This window comes from Xenopus tropicalis, chromosome 8 (assembly GCF_000004195.4).
Source record: "Xenopus tropicalis strain Nigerian chromosome 8, UCB_Xtro_10.0, whole genome shotgun sequence".
Taxonomy (NCBI): domain Eukaryota; kingdom Metazoa; phylum Chordata; class Amphibia; order Anura; family Pipidae; genus Xenopus; species Xenopus tropicalis.
The window spans coordinates 17,180,708-17,202,392 of record NC_030684.2 but is presented as its reverse complement, the minus strand read 5'-3'; the positions used below and the strand labels follow the sequence as shown (position 1 = coordinate 17,202,392).

General features: G+C 42.7%; 1 long non-coding RNA gene across 7 annotated transcripts in view; it reads left to right on the top strand.

Annotated features, from left to right (window-relative positions):
* LOC105945537 overlaps window positions 1-15,776 on the top strand; it is an 88,470-nt gene extending 72,694 nt beyond the window's left edge. For 3 of the 7 annotated variants that reach the window (XR_004219643.1, XR_004219647.1, XR_004219644.1), the window contains 5 exons: window positions 2,063-2,131; window positions 2,878-3,036; window positions 10,910-10,994; window positions 11,236-11,352; window positions 15,680-15,776. This is a non-coding gene — a long non-coding RNA (uncharacterized LOC105945537). Of the gene's footprint in view, window positions 1-2,062; window positions 2,132-2,877; window positions 3,037-5,935; window positions 6,126-10,909; window positions 10,995-11,235; window positions 11,353-15,679 lie in introns of all 7 variants that reach the window. The other 4 variants (XR_004219645.1, XR_004219648.1, XR_004219646.1 and 1 more) reach the window with 4 other exon arrangements.
* Window positions 15,777-21,685: the final 5,909 nt, after the last annotated feature.

Here is a 21,685-nt window from a genome sequence, read left to right as displayed (position 1 = left end):
ACATATGGGGGTACAATATTTCCGCTTCAGCAGCGATTTTGTGGATACATGTGATGTCACTTCTAGAAATGTGTTTGTGTGTGAGGTCACTTCCGGTTATTGGGATAAAATGCTATACCCCCATTGTGCCAGTCAGTTTGACAGCTGTGAGACTGTAAGGAGGGCTGCACTTAGCCAAGACCAGGGGAAGTAGGAGCACAGTGTGCCAGTGCCACCTTGGGGCTGCCTAGGTAGCTGTTAGGGTATCAAGGGCAGTCTTTTGCCCCAACAAGGAGGTAGCGTTTGGAGTTAGTAACCTGGGCTATTGTGCAGCAGTTAGGGACTGAGCGTTCAGGTGTTGGTTAGTAGGGAACCTACATGCTGTAGTGAGACAGCCGGGAGAAGCTTTTATATTGTATGTATGACAGAAAAGGAGATTATTGTATAAGGAGAGGAGGCCCCCAAATGGTCAAGACATTCTGCTAGTGCGTTTCCACAGAGAAGCGAGGGTAAATTTGATCAACCAATAAATAATGATGATTAAGTGTAGCCGCAATATAATAAAGGTTGTGTCAATAAGCCAGAGGGTGATGCTGACAAATTGGCGCCCCCGGGGTTAAACCTTTTGTTTTCCTTTAACACGTGTTACTTTATTTGTGTAGTAATTTGTGCAACTTCTCTCTTTAAATCCTTTTTTTGGTAAATATGTTCATGTCATTCTCTATGTAGGTATAGTGTATGTCCTGCGCAATGACACTTACACTGCACTATTTATTCTTACATACCCTGGCATGCCCCAATCAGCCCCCAAACCTGCCCTCTCTGTAATATTCCCACACATGGCATGTCCTTCCCAGATAGGGACAGGGGCAACGTATGCATTAATTATTCAACGTAAACTTACATTATGGGGCACATTTATCAAAGTACCATTGACTCCGAATACAAAAAAGTCATATTGGTTCGTACTGTGGGTATTTTCTGCGACTTTTTCATAATTTGCACAACTTTTTCGCACATTTGCGTGACTTTTTCGTACTTTGCAACAAAATTTGTACGACAATCGTATTGTTGCGCCGAGTACAAAAGTTTTGGATTCATTCAAGCTTCAGTATCATGACTTTCCTTGTGCCAGGTTGGAGCTGCAGAGTGCCATTGAGCCCTATGGGAGACTTTCCTTGGGCCGGGTTGGAGCTGCAGAGTGTCATTGAGCCCTATGGGAGACTTTCCTTGGGCCGGGTTGGAGCTGCAGAGTGCCATTGAGTCCTATGGGAGGCTTTTCTTGGGCCGGGTTGGAGCTGCAGAGTGCCATTGAGCCCTATGGGAGACTTTCCTTGGGCCGGGTTGGAGCTGCAGAGTGCCATTGAACCCTATGGGAGACTTTCCTTGGGCCGGGTTGGAGCTGCAGAGTGCCATTGAGCCCTATGGGAGACTTTCCTTGGGCCGGGTTGGAGCTGCAGAGTGCCATTGAGCCCTATGGGAGACGTTCCTTGGGCCGGGTTGCAGCTGCAGAGTGCCATTGAGCCCTATGGGAGACTTTCCTTGGGCCAGGTTGGAGCTGCAGAGTGCCATTGAGCCCTATGGGAGACTTTCCTTGGGCCGGGTTGGAGCTGCAGAGTGCCATTGAGCCCTATGGGAGGCTTCCAAAATCATGCACTGAAGGATCAAATTCAGAAAGGTTTTCCCGCCGTTTACAATCGTTCGATACGAAAATTTTGTGACTTTTGGATCGCCAATACAATATTTTACAATGTATTACCATGAATGTTCCGATTTGCGATCATCAGAAATTATCGTATTTAATCGGAATTTTTCCCATTTCGGGTTTCGAACTCGTACTTTGATGAATGTGCCCCAATGTGTATTAAAGAATTGGCAAGTGGTGCTGCAGAGCTTTAGTTGCAGTGCTGCCCAGTTCTATGAATTTGCAGGGCCAATAATTCCCGAGTGGCCATACACAAATTAGGAGCTCTATCACTTAAAGACAAAGTTTGCCCATAAGTTAACTGCCTACATGTTGCAGATGGAACTATGCCAACCAGTTTCTATGTTGTTCTTACACCTGTTTTGCCTCTCTCCACAGTTAAACATAAAATGCTTCTAGTCATCTATACTTGGGGACGCTGGGAATCAGAAAGCAGATTGTTGTCAGGTAAGATTTTTTTTATTGTTTTTATATGGTGCTCATCATTCTGTGCAGGCCTTCTTCATCCTTCCGGCAGATACACAGGTTTCTCCACAGGCTCAGGTCTCAAGCAGTCACTGGCCTTTCTGTTGTTCGACTATGATTCCCAGAAGCCTCTGTGGGAGATGCAGTTACGCACTGAACAGCAGCAACACGGGGAATGTTATCCCTGAGTCTAGCGTACTGCATTCTGCAAAACAGTGTGCGTTTATAAGGTTCAATAGCAAGCTTTGGGAATCTGAACAGCATCAAAGAGAAACTTATTTGCTGTGTCAGCAGCCTCTGTTATTAACCTGCCCAGTGCCTTATTGTACTGGGTCAGAACAACTGGATCTAGAAGTGTCCCTCCATATTGCACAGGATAAAGTTGCAACTTGATCTATCAGTTCCTTATTACATTGTTCTTGCAAGGGAACATCCCTCTCACAACTCCAGTTCCCTGCATGATGTAAAAAAATATTTCTTTAAGGCTATTTTTTGAACAAAGCAGTAAACAACAACAATTGTTTGGAAGATATTAAAAACTCTAGTAAGTGAACATGACAGCCCTTCACTTAATACTTGTACTAAGTATTTCTGAGCATGGCCATCGCCCAGCAAGCAGGCCGCAGATCTCGGAGCGCCAGTTAATCTTGACTGGAGTTGACTGTTTGCAGACTCTCTTGTGAAATTAGGGATGCCTTTTCCCTGCTAGCTGTCCCTTTTCTTTACAGAGATGGACTTGGAGTACTCCTGAGTGAGATGCCTGCTGCCCATTTGGAGGCTGCAAATCTCTGCCGGACTCTGCTCCCTACAGTGTGGATGGTGAGTCGCGGTATCCGGCAGGAGGACTGGTGTGACGTACTTAAGGCTTTTCAGCTCACAGGGAAATTGTGAGTTTTGGCTTCTAATTATTCTTGTTGAATCTCTCACCCTGGCGCCCAGTTAGCTTTGCCACATACCTATCTCTTTTTTGAGCATTGTAGCTTTTAAGCGGTCAACTACATGGAAATTTAAGTATATTTGATTGACATTTGGAAAACTTCTCTACCATTTTTCTGGACTTTTTTCTATAGTTATATGGAGGCATAATTGTTTTTGTTTTAGCTCCAGGCAACTATAGCAACTATTAAGCCTTGGAATGAATTTATTGACCTTGTTGCTTCTACTTGGGAAAGCATAGGCTGATTTACTTTATGTTCTGACCATGGCATTCATATGGTTATTGTAAGTCATAAGGTTATTAGTCTTACACTTGGGGCAGTAATTATTAACATTGGAGACAAATATTACTGGTGATGTTGCCCATAGCAGCCAATAAGATCTTTGTTTTTGTAGTTGACCGTTCAAATTCTAATTGCTAATTGGTTTTTATTGGCAACATGACTGGTGATGTTGGCTTCCACACTATAATGAATATGCCCCTTGGACTAATACAACTGCATAAAGAGTTTAATAACCTGACGTATTGGCGTTAAGATCTCCTACAACACTTTGAAAGGTTTATATCTCAAATCGCTCTATGATATTGGAGAACCTATCACTGGCTTTCAGCTTTTTCTCAACACTTTAAAAATGCACTGTTATATTCAGTAATTTTGGGACTGTGAGGTTGTGGACTGTATTGTCAAATACTTTTGTAGTTCAACTCCTTCACCATAAGATGGCACCATAACACCAAATAATCTTGGAAAGGTGATGTTTTATTACTGTGCAGCTAAATATTTCTCTTTACAAGTATTTTCCTCCACATTACTGTGCCACTTAACTTTCTCCTGGATTACAATTTCATTTATCTTTAATGATCAAAGAAAAAAGCAAAACCTCTCCCTTCCTTGATCCACAAAACCAATTGTCGCTTTCTTGAAGCAACAAATTGGTTGTTTGATACAATCTGCACACAACTCGGATGGGGCGGAAACGGAATCTGCAATTCCCACTTCCCAAACTACTCAAACAAGTCCTCTAACTTTGGACCAATCTGACAGTGTTCTAGGGGTGTTCCAGTCATTAATGGACAAGGCTACTGCACAAATCACTACTGTTTCTGAGAAAGATAAAGAATTGGCAAGACACACAGATACACTCGAATCAAGGATGGACAATACAAAAATGGTTTTAGAGGCCCAGGAAATGGACTTAATTAAGTAATTGAATTAAACAACAGGTTCTGAACCTCCAATTGAAATTAGAATACCTGGAGAACAGGTTTTGTCGAGATAAGAAAACGAGGAATTCCAGAATCTTATAAGCACTTGGAGTCAGAATTGCAAGAATGCTTTACCATTTACCATCTCAGTTTCTGCACATCGATCAGATGCCCAGATCTCACAAGATCTGCTATCACTGGGGTTTCCCTTGAAATTGATATTTACACGTAATGGCAAGTCATTTTCCCACCCTACACCGAATAAGACCAAGGAAGCTCTCCAGTCTGCTGGATGTACTAATGCCTTACCAACTAAACTGAGTACAGCTCCATGTACCCTGCAATCATCGGGTTGGCCATCGCCAGAAAGACCTTCTCCTTCACGATTCCCTTTACCTCAAAGTGCTACAAAGTACAGTGCTCGTTCCAGGGATCAGCAGCTTCATTCAATTTTAGACTTTTCTCTCATCATTTCCAGGAAGAAGGAACGCATCAAATCAGCATGTTAAATTCAGGAAATGGCTTTATTTATGGCAAGTTTGGTAACAATGAAAATTGTCCTCCAAATGATTTATCTGAAGGTCAAGGAGTGGAGGAGAAAGCAATGGTCTCCTACTGTGGGTCTTTGGAACAGAACCTTAGTAACATGGCCGCTTTGTATCTGCAATGCCTCTCGGATAAAATCTTATCTCTTATCCAAATTGTTATTAACTAAATTCTAAAAAGGAGAACCCTGACTGGCCTGCAGGGTCTGGAGGAGACATAACACGCACTTTGATATTCTCTTGAAGTGCTCTGAGGACTTTGCAACATTAGTAAGCAGTGTATTGGGAACAACCCTAGTGAGGGAAAAGGGGAGGATCATTTTCCAAACCCAGAGATTATATACATGAATTATATGGGTAGCCTCTCCTCTTAAAGGAGAACCACAGACTAATCCCTACCTGCAAAGAAATATTTAGGGGAAATAATATATAAACTGATTTTGTATTATTTTGTGAAGAGACATGCTTCCCCTTTAAGTGGGAGTGGAAGTTGTACCTGTTGGGCAGAGGAGCAGCCTATGTGCAATTTGTCTTAAATGACTGTGTGTTTCCCACAAACACATTTGGTCTAATTTACCCTTTCTCTTGTGGAGAGACATTTATCCGCCCCCAATGTACTCTGGGACAGTGCTGCCTATCATACGCCCCTCCTTCAGTGGCATCCCATGTGCCGGCCTATAGACTCACATAGCAGCACATCACAATAAAACCCAGTAGCAGTTTTCTTTAATACATTTTTGTAATTTATTATATATGTATTTTTACAATCTTGGGCTTTTTGTAGTTGATTTTGCTTTGGGTGTTTGAGGCATTACACATTATTATACACTTTGGTTCATTTGCCAATATGCATTACTCCATTTAGTAACCTCCCCCAGGTAACTGAAATCAGTCTCCTCTTAGCACAAATCCAGTTCCGCTTCCTGCTTCCGGCTGTTCCATTTCACATTCCCAAGCAGAGGGGCGGGGCTTAACCCAGAATGAGAGTCACTGAAAGCCTTTCACACCCGACTGAGTTCTATGGAGCGCTGGAGAGCTGAAGCAGGTTTGGACAGCAGGGGGCGCTGTTCTTTCATTCACTCACTTTTATTACTGCAGCAGTGAGACTTCCGGAAGCTTTCTCTGTTGGTTCCAAGTTCCGGCCTCTGCCTTGTATTGTGAAAAAGAAGAAATCAGTAGAAGGAGGGTCAGATTGGAGGGGGTTCTCTGGCCTCTGCTGCAGCCACCGCCCCACATTCATCCTAACAACCTTGGGCAGAAAACCAGAAAAATACAGTTACCAGAAAAGGTAAAGTCTCTCATGTGGGGTGGGGGAAACAATTAGGAGATGGTAGGAAACTGATGAGAGTAATTCAATTTACACCAAAAAAAAAAAAAAAAGTTAATTATAGTTATGGTTCCCTAGTGTGGCCCATATAGCTATTACAGCCGTGTTTGCTCTACCAAGGAGGAAACCACATGGGTGTGTGGCACATTGGCACAGAAGGGTTTTTCTTTTAGCACCAACTTCCTGCAACGTCCGGCTTAGGGCATTTGCTCAGGGATTTTTATATCATTTGGAAATAAGAATTAGCAATGTTTTTATGCTCAGGATAAAGCTGAAGAGACCAAACGTGTCAGGGAGCAATGTGTCAAAGTTTTCTGAAAATGTTTAAAATTATTATTATTTTACATGTTTTATTATTAATGCGTTTTTTGTTTGCACATTGTGGATTGTGACCCTTTCACAGATAAAAAAAAACAATTTGGTTTGTAATAGTTTTCAACTAAAGCCATCTAAAATTTATATTTTTTTTATATTGACATATTTTATAGCTGAACCACAATAGACTTTTTTCTAAATGACATTTGCTGTGTTTTGGCAGATTTCTCTTCTTTCACTTTTTCCTTCTTTTTTTCCGTTGAAAACTGCAGTGAGACAGTATTTGGATAGAGTGTATAGTAAGGAACATTGGGGGCGTTACTGTTTATTGCATGGGGCTGCTATACATGTGGGTACATACAGCAGGTCTCTTACAGATACAGGTCTGCGATTTTGGAGAGATTATTTAAGGGTGACTGCACACGGGGAGATTAGTCGTCCGCAATAAATCTTACCTACTGCGGGCAAACGCTTTCTTTAAAATGCTTTCCCACTGCCGATAATGTTACTCTCTGGTGGGAAAACATACACTGTCGCTTAGGGGTGTTTCTTGCCTCCGATGCTGCCCCTCTCGGGCCCCCCCCCCCTGCACTTACATTTACAGCGCCAGAGGGGGGCGCAGCGCTGGTGTAGAGAGTGTCATAGAGCTCTCTACACTAGCAGAGCCGAAATTCCATATTAAGAAATGGAAATTTGGCTCTTAAAGTTATCAGGAACTGTTTTTTGCCGCCCCTGGTAATTCTGGGGGCGCTGCCGTCTGAGGTTTTTGAAGAAATTCTAAGTTTCCTTGTGAGGGAACCGGTGGGAAAGTGTTTCAGGGAGATCTGAGGTAGTGAAGATTTATCTCGGGCGGCTAATCTCCCTATGTGCTAATACCCTGAAACTGGTGGTGTGTTTACGAATTAGTGTAAATGTAAAACATGAAATTTGTATGCCCAAGGTATATTTTGGGGTCTCTTTATGCCTTGTGCTTTCATAAACCTTTGTACATTGGACATTAAACTGTTCAGAGGACCCCTGGCATTCATATATAGAGTGTTTTATCTTGGTACCTAATGATATGTAGCAGATAAGATTCTGCAGAGTGGAAGTTTTATGGTGATTTTAGCAAAGCTATGCGGCTTGGTAGTTTGGAGTAGAAAGACATTTGGATGGATGGATTTGAGGGAATAATATATAAATATATAAAAATATAGTTTGTTTTCATCTTGGGGCCTTTACAAACTGTTCAGAGGACCCCTGGCATTCATACTTCGGGTATTTAATCTTGGTACCTAATAATATGTGGGATATAAGAAGCTGCAGAGTGGAAGCCTTGAGGGGATTTTTGGAAATGTCATGAAAATCACTAACTCTAGGAAAGCTTTGCCGTTTGATAGTTGGAGTTGAAAGAGGTGCGCTTGTTTTGGTTTTGGGGGAATGTGTACTTTTCAGAACTATATGACTTTCTGAGGTGAGCGTATATGAAATGCAATAAATGTGTTATTTTTCCAGTAGCTAAAATTATTTTTATTTTGTGGCCCCTAAATGGCACATATTTATCCATGTACCTATGTACATTGGACATCAAACTGTTTTTTGGACCCCTGGCATTCATATTTAGGGTGTTTTATTTTGGTACCTAATGACCTGTGGGAGATAAGATGCTGTAGACTGAAACCATTTTTAAAAAAGTTCACACATTTTTATTAACAAAAACGATAATTTTAGGAAAGCATTGCAGTTTGGTGATTTGGAGTAGAAAGGCACAATTACCTATATTGGATTTGTCAGAATGTGTTCTTTCCAGAAATGTATGGTTTGCTAGGGGAAACCTACTGTTAGAGGAACATTTGGCCTTGAAATCAGAAGTGTGCAGCTTACTGGAGCAGTGCTGTAGGAATGGGTCAGTGTGCTGCTGGGAGTTTGTGATCTATAACAATTATGTTTAGGCATTTTGAAGCCAATTTCTTGTTGCAGAAGGGGAATTACACCAAATACTAGCCTATTTTAATATTAAAGTGTATGTAAAGGCAAATAATAATAACTACTAAATGCATTCTTTAGTCCATAAGGAACAATTTTGCAATATATACTGATTAAAACGTATCCACCATTTACAAGACTGAAGCACTCAAATTGCCCTCGTTGGGGAAAACATTTGGTGGTTGCATATCAGCTCCAAAGTGAATTAGCAGGCAGTCCCTGTTCCCTGCTGTTCCCAATTGCCAATAAGAATAGTGCTGACGTGCCTCTTACTGTGTGCGGCTATAGGCCCACTCAAATCTTATTGGTGGCCAGTAACAGAAAGTTCTGGTCGGCCAGTGGCCCTTAGTGGGGAGGCACGCAGAGCTCAAGCGGGGGGGATATGCCCAACAAACAAAATTCCAGAGCTTCAATGTGCAAATGGTTTGAATCAGTGTGTACTGCAAAATTGCTCCCCGCGGCGCAGTGAATGTGTTTAGCAATTATTAATTTTTGCCTTTACGTCCCCTTGAAGTTGTCCTTAAAAAAATTATATAGTTTTTTTCCCCTGGGTAAATTTAAATGCCCCCCAGGAAAGGCCCCCTAAAATTAAAGAGTGTACAAATGTTCAAAATCTGTTGGGCAATAAAAGTATCTGCAAAGTGACCAAATCGGCTGTTGGTGAAAGAGTTAAGTGACTGGTAGATGTGGAAGAAGATCATGTGCACTTTTTGGTAAAATATCCCAGGGAGACAAAGTGCCTTGTGTGACATGAGCCTAACCAGTGGCAGGAACACAAACCTATGGCAATTAGAGTGTGTCAGGGCACTACAGGGGTTTCTTCTACTGGCTGTTCCAATGTAATGTATTTTAAAATAACAGCATTAAAAAAACAGTACGATACCAAAGCTGGAATGGGTAACGAAAAAGTATGAAAAATATGACTTTTTCGTGGAAGAATGAATGTACCACGGAAAGTCTTATTATTTTAAAAAATCATACTTTAATGAATGGGCCCCTAAGTGCAGTATGCCCATGTATTCTAATTGTGTTATCAGAATATTGACTGTTAGTCAATTTGTGCACTACCCTTAGTTTCCCACTAGATGTCACTACGTTTTGAAGTTCAAACCTTCAAAGAGTGGGGAAATACCAGCGCACATATTCTGAAGCACAGGGATAGGATCTATTATCCAATGCTTTGGGGTTTTCTGGATAAGGGATCTTTCTGTAATTTGGATCACCATGCCTTAAGTCTGATTAAAACCATTTAAGCGTTAAATAAACCCAATAAATAACTATTTAGGTTTTAATAAACCCAGTAGGATTGTTTTGCCACTAATATGGATCTAGTCAGCTTAGTTACCATCAAATACAAGGCATTATCAATTTGGAGTCTTATTATATAATCATTGAATGTCATGTGGATTCACATACCCCCACTGAGACTCTGTGACTTGTCTTAAAGAAAATATATCAACCTGTTGATATTAAATCTATTGAGTGGTGCGACTCCCAATCCCAATCCATTGATTTGTGTGACTTTTTATTTTATTTCTTTTGGGAATGGTTCTCGTTTGGGTAAAATGTATTTGTCTATACAGGAGTTACTGTTGTTGTAGGGCCCCCTGTAGGGTATTTTAGAGCAAGAGGCATATTAATAAACTTTATTGATTTTATATATATATTATACTGTACATGAATTATATGTACCCTGGACACCTGAGATCCACTGGACTTAATGTTAAATTTGTGTGGAGTTATAAGGATATACTTTTTAGGATATTCATGCTCTTTTGTATTATAAAGTAACAACAGACAAAGCAATTATTAGAATAGAAACTGCAAAAAGTTCAAGACTGCAAGTTTTAGTTCCGCACACAGTTAAGTAGGACACGAGTAAGACTCTAGGCCAGGGCTCCTCAAACCATAGGCCGTGGGCCAGATACGGCCTGCCAAGGTCATTTACCGGCTCCCGCTGCGTCCTCACCCCTGACTACTACCTGTCTGCCTCAGCGTGGTCCTTAGCCCCTTAGACACTTGGGCCGGTGTGACGCGCTGATGCACACTGTATTCCGCCCCCCAACAGTCTGAGGGCCCGTGAACTGGTCCCCTGTTTAAAAAGTTTGAGGACCCCTGCTCTAGGCTAACAGAACTAAATGATATAAAGGCCAACATGGATGAAACATAAAGGATATGGCAGTTTGCTCTGTAGTGTGAGCACATGGAAATGCCTCTGTGCTACAGTGAGTGGCCAATACGGTGGGGACTGTAGGTACCGCAGGGGTCTCCCCCTGTGCCATTACCCTTAGACTGGGTCACTGTTTTACTTTGTATTTTGGGAGATCAGTTTCCTGCGGGATCTGTAGGGCTGCGCAGTGATCAGTCAGATCCTTACCGTACTCTAGAACTCACATTCTGTATTCCCTTCTACTGTTCTGCCGTAATAAGCCAAGTATATTAACGTCAGTGAATTGTTCTCTCAGGTAAAAAGCAACTCAGACACAGGGGGAAGATAGAATCTCCTAGAGCTCCATGAGGCGTGAGAACCTTGCTTCTGGGGCAGCATTGGTAAGTATACAGGACAAGGAAACCCAGACTTTATTACTTATTTAATAGGATATTATTTCATTTAGATGCCATTATTTTTTGTTTGTGGATCACTAACCTGACACCCTTGGTTCCCTAAAAAAGAGATCAAGTTATATATACCCTTAAAGGAAAAGGAAAGGTGGAATCACTGGATGGTGCCCCCCAGTGATTGTATTCACATTACTCTAATGTTTTCCAATATCTGTACTTATGTCCTTAGCTGAGGCGGGGCAATGACCAGACGTTGGACCTTCATGGAGCGACTCGGTCAAAGGTTGAACCTTTTGAGAGGAGCTTGAACTGATAATTCTGACTGGCTGAAAAGCACTGCCCTAAGGTAAGATGGTGGCACAAGAGGAAGTTCTTGTTCTTCTTCCAGTATCTGGGTCCAATGAAAGGCTCAATGTTCAGATCAGCCCTATTTGGCCCAGATTGTCCGTTTGGCATCAGACTCACAGATGCGTAGTAGATGTAAAATCCAAAATCTGTAAAGTAGATTTATTTAAAATGGTATAAAGTTCAGTAGCTCAAGAGTTACAACCAGCAGTGCATCTCAGTAGTAATCAGCAGTGCATTTAGTCATGTCAGTAGCTCAGGAGTTACAAATCAGCAGTGTATAAATTTCTGTCAGTAGCCCAAAAGTTACGCTCTGCAGTGCATTACAATCATTTGCTCAGGAGTTACAATCAGCAGTGCAGCTTTTAATGCCACTTACTCAGGAGTTACAATCAACAGTGCAGGAATTTCTGTCAGTAGCTGAGGAATTACAATCAGCAGTGCAGGTATTTCTTTCAGTTGCTCAGAAGTTACAATCAGCAGTGCAGGTATTGTTGTTAGTAGCTCGTGAGTTAAAATAAGCAGTGCATATGTTACTGTGAGTAGCTCAAGAGTCACAACTAGCAGTGCAGGTATTACTGTCAGTAGCTCTGGAGTTTTTAATCAGCAGTGCAGGTATTCTGTCACTAACTGAGAGGTTAGAATCAGCAGTGCCGGTATGTCTGATAGTAGCTCAGGAGTTACAATAAGCCATGCATGTGTTACAGTCAATAGTTACAAGAGTTACAATCAGCAGTGCATGTATTTCTGTCTTTAGTTCAGGATTTACAATCATCAGTGAAGGTTTAACTGTCCTTAGCTCTGATACAAATTGTGTGGGTGATGGGGAGGAGTATTTGGTTGGGGCAGATAGTAAAGTGTCTCTCAGGTGGGATACAAAGTGTGTGAGTGATGGGATGGAGTATTTGGTTGGGACAGAGGGTAAAGAGTTACTTAGGTGGGATACACAGTGTGTGAGTGATGGGAAGGAGTATTTGGTAGGGGCAGAGGGTAAAGATTTGCTCAGGTGGGATACAAAGTGTGTGGGGGGATGGGGAGGAGTATTTGGTTGGGGCAGAGGGTAAAGAGTTACTCAGGTGGGATACAAAGTGTGTGGGTGATGGGAAGGAGTATTTGGTTGGGGCAGAGGGTAAAGAGTTACTCAGGTGGGATACAAAGTGTATGGGTGATGGGGAGAAGGAGTATTTGGCTGGTGCAGAGGGTAAAAATGAGAAAATGAGTATTCGGTTTTGGTAGAGGGTAAAGAGTTCCTCAGGTTGGATAGAAAGTGTGTGGGCGATGGGGAGAAGGAGTTTTTGGCACGAGTAAAGGGTAGAGAGTTACTTAGGTGGGATACAAAGTGTGTGGGTGATAGAAAGGAGTATTTGGTCGGGGCAGAGGGTAAAGTGTTACTCATGTGGGATACAAAGTGTGTGGATGATGGGAAGGAGTATTTGGTTGGGGCAGAGAGTAAAGTGTTACTCATGTGGGATACAAAGTGTGTGGATGATGGGGAGGAGTATTTGGTTGGGGCAGTTAGTAAAGTGTTACTCAGGTGGGATACAAAGTGTGTGGGGGGATGGGGAGGAGTATTTGGTCGGAGCAGAGAGTAAAGAGTTACTCAGGTGGGATACAAAGTGTGTGGGGGGATGGGGAGGAGTATTTGGTTGGAGCAGAGAGTAAAGAGTTACTCAGGTGGGATACAAAGTGTGTGGGGGGATGGGGAGGAGTATTTGGTCGGAGCAGAGAGTAAAGAGTTACTCAGGTGGGATACAAAGTGTGTGGGTGATGGGGAGGAGTATTTGGTTGGGGCAGTTAGTAAAGTGTTACTCAGGTGGGATACAAAGTGTGTGGGGGGATGGGGAGGAGTATTTGGTTGGGGCAGTTAGTAAAGTGTTACTCAGGTGGGATACAAAGTGTGTGGATGATGGGGAGAAGGACAGAAGGACTGCGCTATTTTGATTTTGGAGTTTCTATAGATCTGATACTTTGGTAATTCTATGCACACTGGGCATCACATTGTTCGGTTTCCCCCTGGCATTGGTTTTTAGGATGGTTTATCTTGGCACCTGATGATGAGGGAGATAGGATGCTGGAACATGCAAGCTTTGTGCTGATTTTCAGGTATTTTGTCAAAGCTGTTAATTTTAGGGAAACCTTGCGACTCATTTAATAGTTTTTTGTTTTTTTGTTTTTTTTTACTATTTACCCATTTAGGATTTACTGTCCTAAAATACAAGGTTTTCTTGAGTCAACATTTTATTTGTGGTTTTACCCAGCATAATATTCTGAAAATGTGTTGATTTTGCTGTTGCTGTTGTGACTATTACATGGCTATTTGTATGCACTTTTGTGATATTTAAGTCTCTACAAGCCAGATCCTTATGTAATGCTATGCATACCGGGTATCAAACTGCCCAGTAGCGCCCTGGCATTCATATTTAGGGGATTCAGGCTGATTTACCTTGGTTCTATAGGAGCACAGCACTTCCGTTTAGCCCGGCACGTTAGAGGGACTTGTACCTGCGTATACCCCCATTCCTCCCAGTTGCACCGCTTCCTTCTTTGCCGCTGCAGCACCTCCTACAATTAGATCTACTCACAGACCAAGCAATAGGTCCACTGTGGCGGGGCCCTCAGAGTTTTCTCCCAGTGCCTCGCTGGCCCAGTCTGCCTCTACCCCCAACCATTCTACATACCTTGTATTAAATTGTCCCTTGTGTCATTTCCCTCTTTTATTTATCTTGTTGGTCAGTCTCTTCACTATATCTATTTGTGCACCCCCCTCCCACTGAGTCTGCCTCCAACTTTAGTTGTCGGAATTTGCTCAGCTTTTTCTCCCTGCCTTACCAGTTGGTAATTGCCGGACTATGGTGTTGACTGAGGTAGCCCCAGTACATTGTGTTTCCATCTGCTGTGGCCCTCAGGTGGCCAAAGTTTGTTTATATGGGGGTCATACACACTGAGATGGTGGGGTGGACACTGAAGGCATTGTAATGTGCCTGTCACCATGTGTAGGACCCCTGTAGATGAAACAGATCAGGGCTGGAACTAGGGGTAGGCAGAGAGGCACGTGCCGAGGGTGCAATGGTGTGGGGGCACTAGGAATGTATCTCTTTTGTCGCCCCTTTACCCCTGGGCCCTGTGACTGCACCTATGCACATACTGGTTTATTCACGCACCGTAAATGAACAAAAATGTGCAAATTAACACACGCAGGGGAGGGGCGAGGTGCCCGGCACTGGTGTAGGTAGGCATTAAACTTTGCTGTCGGGGAGGGGTCAGTTGTCGTGGCGGTTTTTCATAAATGAACTCTGTTATAATGTGATACTAGGCGGCGGGGAAACAATTTCGTTACAGCGCCTAAAGTAAAGGTGTGTAATGGGACCCTTCATTCTGCTGGCTGCTGCACCCTGGCAACAGAGCAAATGGGAAATAGCTCTGTTTTTTCTTAACCCTACATGTTTTGGGGGCATTAAGTATTATTAACATGTATTTGTAAACCGCCAATATATTCTGCAGGGTTGTACAATAAATCCATGTATACATTAAACATACAAGAAACCATACAAACCAACCTATAACAAGTACAATAGCTATAGAGGGCCCGACCCAAAGGAGCTCCCATCTAAAGAAAGGTATTGGCACTAGTGATGAGCAAATTTATTCGTTAGGCATGGATTCACAGTGAAATTATACATTTCGTAATTGGTAAAAATTTTCGTTAAACTGGGGAAAAAACTGACCACAACAAAAATAACAATGATTTTGATATATTTGGAGAAAATAGTTGTGTTAAAAAATAAAGTGCGTGAAAAAAAAGGCACGATAGTAAAATTGAGAAAAAAATGCCCATTGACTGATTTGAGTGTGAAAAAAGTTGCACAGCAAAAAAAGTTGGCGGTAGGAATCAGAAAAACCACTAATTGACTTTAATGTGTTTGGAATGAGAATAAAAAATAGTTGTATGCGAAAAAACATCACGTCTGCATGTCAAGAATTAGCATTTGACAAATTTTTAATTTTTTAGTTGTAATATTGGTGTGTAGGGAACAGGGTTTCTACTGCTTGGGTGCAATTCTCCTGCCTACCACAAAGAGGGGCTACTGAGAACATTTGGCAACACAAAAGATTTCTGAACTCTTTCTGAACTCTATCATGCTGAGATCTTCAGGTAAAACATAAGGCAGCCTACAGGAGACCTGCTTTTTGGAAGGGTAAGGGGTCTGGGGTTTCAGAGATCAGTGTATTTAATGGATTTGAAGCTATGGTTCTCACTGCTTCTCACTGTGTGTATAATTAGTGTATTTTGTGTGGTGTTAACAAAGTGTTCATTTCCCATTTCCCAGTCTTTCAGGCATTTCTGGAGTTAATGGACTGCGTATACCCCATTTTCCAGCAACAATTTGGCATGTGTGGAGTTAATGGAATGCTTATTGCCCTTTTTCCAAGGATCGTACCGGCATGTGTGGAGTTAATGGAATGCTTATTGCCCTTTTTCCAAGGATCGTACCAGCATGTGTGGAGTTAATGGAATGCTAATTGCCCTTTTTCCAAGGATCGTACCGGCATGTGTGGAGTTAATGGAATGCTAATTGCCCTTTTTCCAAGGATCGTACCGGCATGTGGGGAGTTAATGGAATGCTAATTGCCCTTTTTCCAAGGATCGTACCGGCATGTGTGGAGTTAATGGAATGCTTATTGCCCTTTTTCCAAGGATTGTACCAGCATGTGTGGAGTTAATGGAATGTTTATTGCCCTTTTTCCAAGGATCGTACCGGCATGTGTGGAGTTAATGGCATGTGTGGAGTTAATGGAATGTTTATTGCCCATTTTCCAAGGATCTTTCCAGCATGTGTGGAGTTAATGGAGCGGTACATCAGGGTCGGGGCCCATTTCTGGCCAGACTATACAGGTGGGGGCACATACCATGAGCAGGAGAGAAGGAGGATCAGAGAGGAGCTGCAGGGGGTGAGTATGGAGAGAAATCCCTCTATATTAACCCTTAGCAGTGTGTTTGCTCCCTGCTGTCTCTCTTCAGCCCCCTCTGCCTCTGCCCCCTACCAACTCCCTGGTAAGGATGATGGCACACTAGGAGATTAGTCGCCCGCAGTAAATCTGCGCTACCGCCGGCGACTGCTCTCCTGAAAATGCTTTCCCATTGGCAATAATGTAAATCACTGGGGGGAAACGTACGCGCTGCTTCCGGTTTCTCAAGTCGCCCAAAGATTCCCCGCGAGGCAACTTAGGAAAGCGGAAGCGCATTGTAGGTTTCCCCACCGGCGATTTCCATTATTGCATGTGAGAAGGGAACTAGGGACGTTTCTTCGCCCGCGGTATCTCAGTTTATCGTGGGTAAGAAAACGCCCTGTGTGCCGGTGCCCTAACCCATTAATAGTTTATCATTTCCTGCTACACATTTACAAAGCCTCTTTTGCCTCTGCCCCCAGACATGGCACTATTAACCCCTTGATGCCACCTTCTCTCTAAATCTCCAGTGCCCTCCCTATAAACTCACTGTTTCCCTGACCGCTATTCTGATAACTCCCTTCCACCTCTCCCACCAAACGTAACCTTCTTTCTCTGTCACGCTTCTTTCCCAGCCCCAAACTGCCACTGTGCCACCAACTTGCTCTTCTTTTCCCTTCACTATATATTCAAGGGCATCAGCCATGAAATGTACATGTGTTTTTACTTTGCTTTCTGTTGGCATAATGTATTATTTGGGCATTATACTTTATTATTATACTTATTATATTATATGATGCTGGCACTGCATATATACTGACTGTGTGCCCTGTAGGCATTATACTTGATGTTGGCGCTGCATATATACCGGCTGTGTGCCCTGTGGGCATTATACATGATGTTGGCGCTGCATATATACTGGCTGTGTGCCCTGTGGGCAATATACATAATGTTGGCGCTGCATATATACAGGTTGTTTGCCCTGTGGGCATTATACATGATGTTGGCACTGCATATATACAGGCTTTGTGCCCTGTGGGCATTATACATGATGTTGGCACTGCATATATACTGGCTGTGTGCCCTGTGGGCATTATACATGGTGTTAGCACTGCTTATTTACACTGGCTGTGTGCCCTGTGGGCATTATACATGGTGTTAGCACTGCTTATTTACACTGGCAGTGTTCCCTGTGGGCATTATACATGGTGTTAGCACTGCATATATACTGGCTGTGTGCCCTGTGGGCATTATACATGATGTTGATGCTGCATATATACTGGCTGTATGCCCTGTGGGCATTATACATGGTGTTTACGCTGCTTATATTCTGGCTGTGTGCCCTGTGGGCATTATAAATGGTGTTAGCACTGCATATTTACACTGGCTGTGTTCCCTGTGGGCATTATACATGATGTTGGCACTGCATATATACTGGCTGTGTTCCCTGTGGGCATTATACATGGTGTTAGCACTGCTTATTTACACTGGCTGTGTGCCCTGTGGGCATTATACATGGTGTTAGCACTGCTTATTTACACTGGCAGTGTTCCCTGTGGGCATTATACAGGGTGTTGACGCTGCATATTTACTCTGGCTGTGTTCCCTGTGGGCATTATACATGATGTTGGCGCTGCATATATACTGGCTGTGTTCCCTGTGGGTATTATACATGATGTTGGCGCTGCATATATACTGGCTGTGTGCCCTGTGGGCATTATACATGATGTTGGCGCTGCATATATACTGGCTGTGTTCCCTGTGGGCATTATACATAATGTTGGCGCTGCATATATACAGGTTGTGTGCCCTGTGGGCATTATACATGATGTTGGCACTGCATATATACTGGCTGTGTTCCCTGTGGGCATTATACATGATGTTGGCACTGCATATATACTGGCTTTGTGCCTTGTGTGCATTATACATGATGTTGGCGCTGCATATATACCAGCTGTGTGTCCTGTGGGCATTATACATGATGTTGGCACTGCATATATACTAACTGTGTGCCCTGTGGGCATTATACATGATGTTGGCTCTTCATATATACTGGCTTTGTTCCCTGTGTGCATTATACATGATGTTGGCGCTGAATATATACTGGCTGTGTGCCCTGTGGGCATTATACATGATGTTGGCACTGCATATATACTGGCTGTGTGCCCTGTGGGCATTATACATGATGTTGGCACTGCATATATACTAGCTGATTGCCCTGTGGGCATTATACATGCTGTTGGCACTGCATATATACTGGCTTTGTGCCTTGTGTGCATTATACATGATGTTGGCGCTGCATATATACCAGCTGTGTGTCCTGTGGGCATTATACATGATGTTGGCACTGCATATATACTGGCTGTGTGCCCTGTGGGCATTATACATGATGTTGGCGCTGCATATATACTGGCTGTGTGCTCTGTGGGCATTATACATAATGTTTGCACTGCATAAATACTGGCTGTGTGCCCTGTGGGAATTATACATGATGTTGGCACTGCATATATACTGGCTATGTGGTTTTGGGCACATAGCCCATTGGGGTGAGAAACAGGGGGCACTGGGAAAGGCATATTAAAGTGGGAGCGGGACGCATTATGGCTCACATATTTCTCTTTAGAGCTCACTGACCCATCTGTGCTTCAGCAGCTCCGTATTCTCATTATCCTTAGTCGCTATTGCTGAACAGTTAGCATAGTTACAGCACAGCAGAGTGAGGGACTGTTCGGCAATAGAGAATAAGAATAATTATAATACGGAGCTGCTGAAGAGGCTTTAGCCATGCTGTTGCATTGTGGCCTTTGGAGCAAAGCAATATTCTACTTCCTTCCAATCATTACAGTACAGTAGATACTTACAGTATATAGTAGGTTGGTTGCCCTCATTTCTGTATCTATGGCTCCCTGTATGTTTTATAGCCCCATTAGGTACATATTAACCACATTAGGTACCAATTAAGTCATATGACCTCTTAAGTATAGTAAGACAAGATGATGTCAGGGTTACAGAGTGTAACTGTGGGATAGTGAGTATAGTAAGGCAAGATGGTATCAGGGGTACAGAGTATAACTGTGGGATAGTGAGTATAGTAAGGCAAGATGGTATCAGGGGTACAGAGTGTAACTGTGGGATAGTGAGTATAGTAAGGCAAGATGGTACAGGGGTACAGAGTGTAACTGTGGGATAGTGAGTATAGTAAGGCAAGATGGTATCAGGGGTACAGAGTGTAACTGTTACATAGTTACATAGTTACATAGGGTTGAAAAAAGACCATTGTCCATCAAGTTCAACCCAGCACACAACCTATACTAACCAATCTATACACTCACATACATAAACTATATATATACAACCAGTAATACTAACTGTAGATATTAGTATCACAATAGCCTTGGATATTCTGATTGTTCAAAAACTCATCCAGGCCCCTCTTAAAGGCATTAACAGAATCTGCCATTACCACATCACTAGGAAGGGCATTCCATAACCTCACTGCCCTCACCGTGAGGAACCCCCTACGCTGCTTCAAATGGAAGCTCCGTTCCTCTAATCTATAGGGGTGACCTCTGGTGCGCTGATTGTTTTTATGGGAAAAAAGAACATCCCCCAACTGCCTATAATCCCCTCTAATGTACTTGTACAGAGTAATCATGTCCCCTCGCAAGCGCCTCTTTTCCAGAGAAAACAACCCCAACCCTGACAGTCTAACCTCATAGTTTAACCCTTCCATCCCCTTAACCAGTTTAGTTGCACGTCTCTGCACTCTCTCCAGCTCATTAATATCCTTCTTAAGGACTGGAGCCCAAAACTGCACTGCATACTCACGGTGAGGCCTTACCAGGGACCTATAAAGGGGCAAAAATATGTTCTCATCCCTTGAGTCAATGCCCTTTTTTATACAAGACAGCACTTTATTTGCTGTAGTAGCCACAGAATGACACTGCCTGGAATTGGACAACTTGTGATCTACAAAAACCCCTAGATCCTTCTCCATTAAGGAAACCCCCAACACACTACCATTCAGTAGATAGTTTGCGTTTATATTATTTCTACCAAAGTGCATAACTTTGCACTTGTCAACATTGAACCTCATTTTCCAGTTTGCTGCCCAGTTTTCCAATTTTGTCAAATCGCTCTGCAAAGCGGCAGCATCCTGCATGGAACTTATAGTTTTGCACAATTTAGGGTCATCAGCAAAAATAGAAACAGTACTGTCTATGCCCACCTCCAGGTCATTAATAAACAAGTTAAAAAGCAAAGGCCCAAGGACTGACCCCTGCGGTACTCCACTAACCACACTGGCCCAATTAGAAAATGTTCCATTTACAACCACTCTTTGTACTCTATCCTTCAGCCAGTTCTCTATCCAATTACAAATATTATGTTCTAGGCCAGTATTCCTCAATTTGATCATTAACCTTCTGTGAGGTACTGTATCAAACGCTTTAGCAAAATCTAAGTAGATGACATCAACTGCCATTCCAGCATCAAGGTTCCTGCTCACCTCCTCATAAAAGGCGACTAAATTAGTCTGGCAAGATCTGTTACGCATAAAACCATGCTGGCACAAACTAATAGTATTGTGAACTGCAATGTATTCAACTATCCTATCCCTTATTACCCCTTCCAGAAGCTTTCCTACTACTGATGTCAGACTAACAGGCCTATAGTTTTCAGGCTGAGAACGAGATCCCTTTTTAAATAACGGCACCACATTAGCAATCCGCCAGTCTCTCGGCACCATGCCAGACCTCAACGAATCCTGAAAAATTAAGTGAAGAGGCTTGGCAATCACAGCGCTCAGCTCATTTAATACCCTGGGATGAATCCCATCCGGCCCTGGACCTTTGTTTACCTTTACATGTTCAAGTCTATTTTGAATTTCCTCCTGAGTGACCCACGCGTCAGTAGCTAAATTACTAGCACTGGGCATATTACAAGGGAAGCCTTCATTATCTGGCTCCTCAGATGTATAGACAGATGAAAAATAAGAGTTCAAAATTTCTGCTTTTTCCCCGTTCTCATCAACCAACGTACCCCCCCGTGATAATAAGGTTCCCACCCCTTCTTGCTTAATTTTTTTACTATTCACATAATTAAAAAATAATTTTGGATTCTTTTTACTCCTAGCTGCAATATCCCTTTCCATCTCTATTTTAGCTTGCCTGATAGCTTTTTTCTGCTTTATTTGCTTCCTTGTACCTGATGAAAGTTTCCGCTGTCCCAGCTAACTTGAATGCCCTCAAAGCACGTTTTTTCTTACCAACCTCGACCTTAACTCTTTTATTCAGCCATAAAGGTTTTGCTTTGCGATGCCTCTCCTTGCTTACAAGGGGGATATACTGTTGTGTATACTTGCAAAGCAATGTTTTAAAGATGTTCCA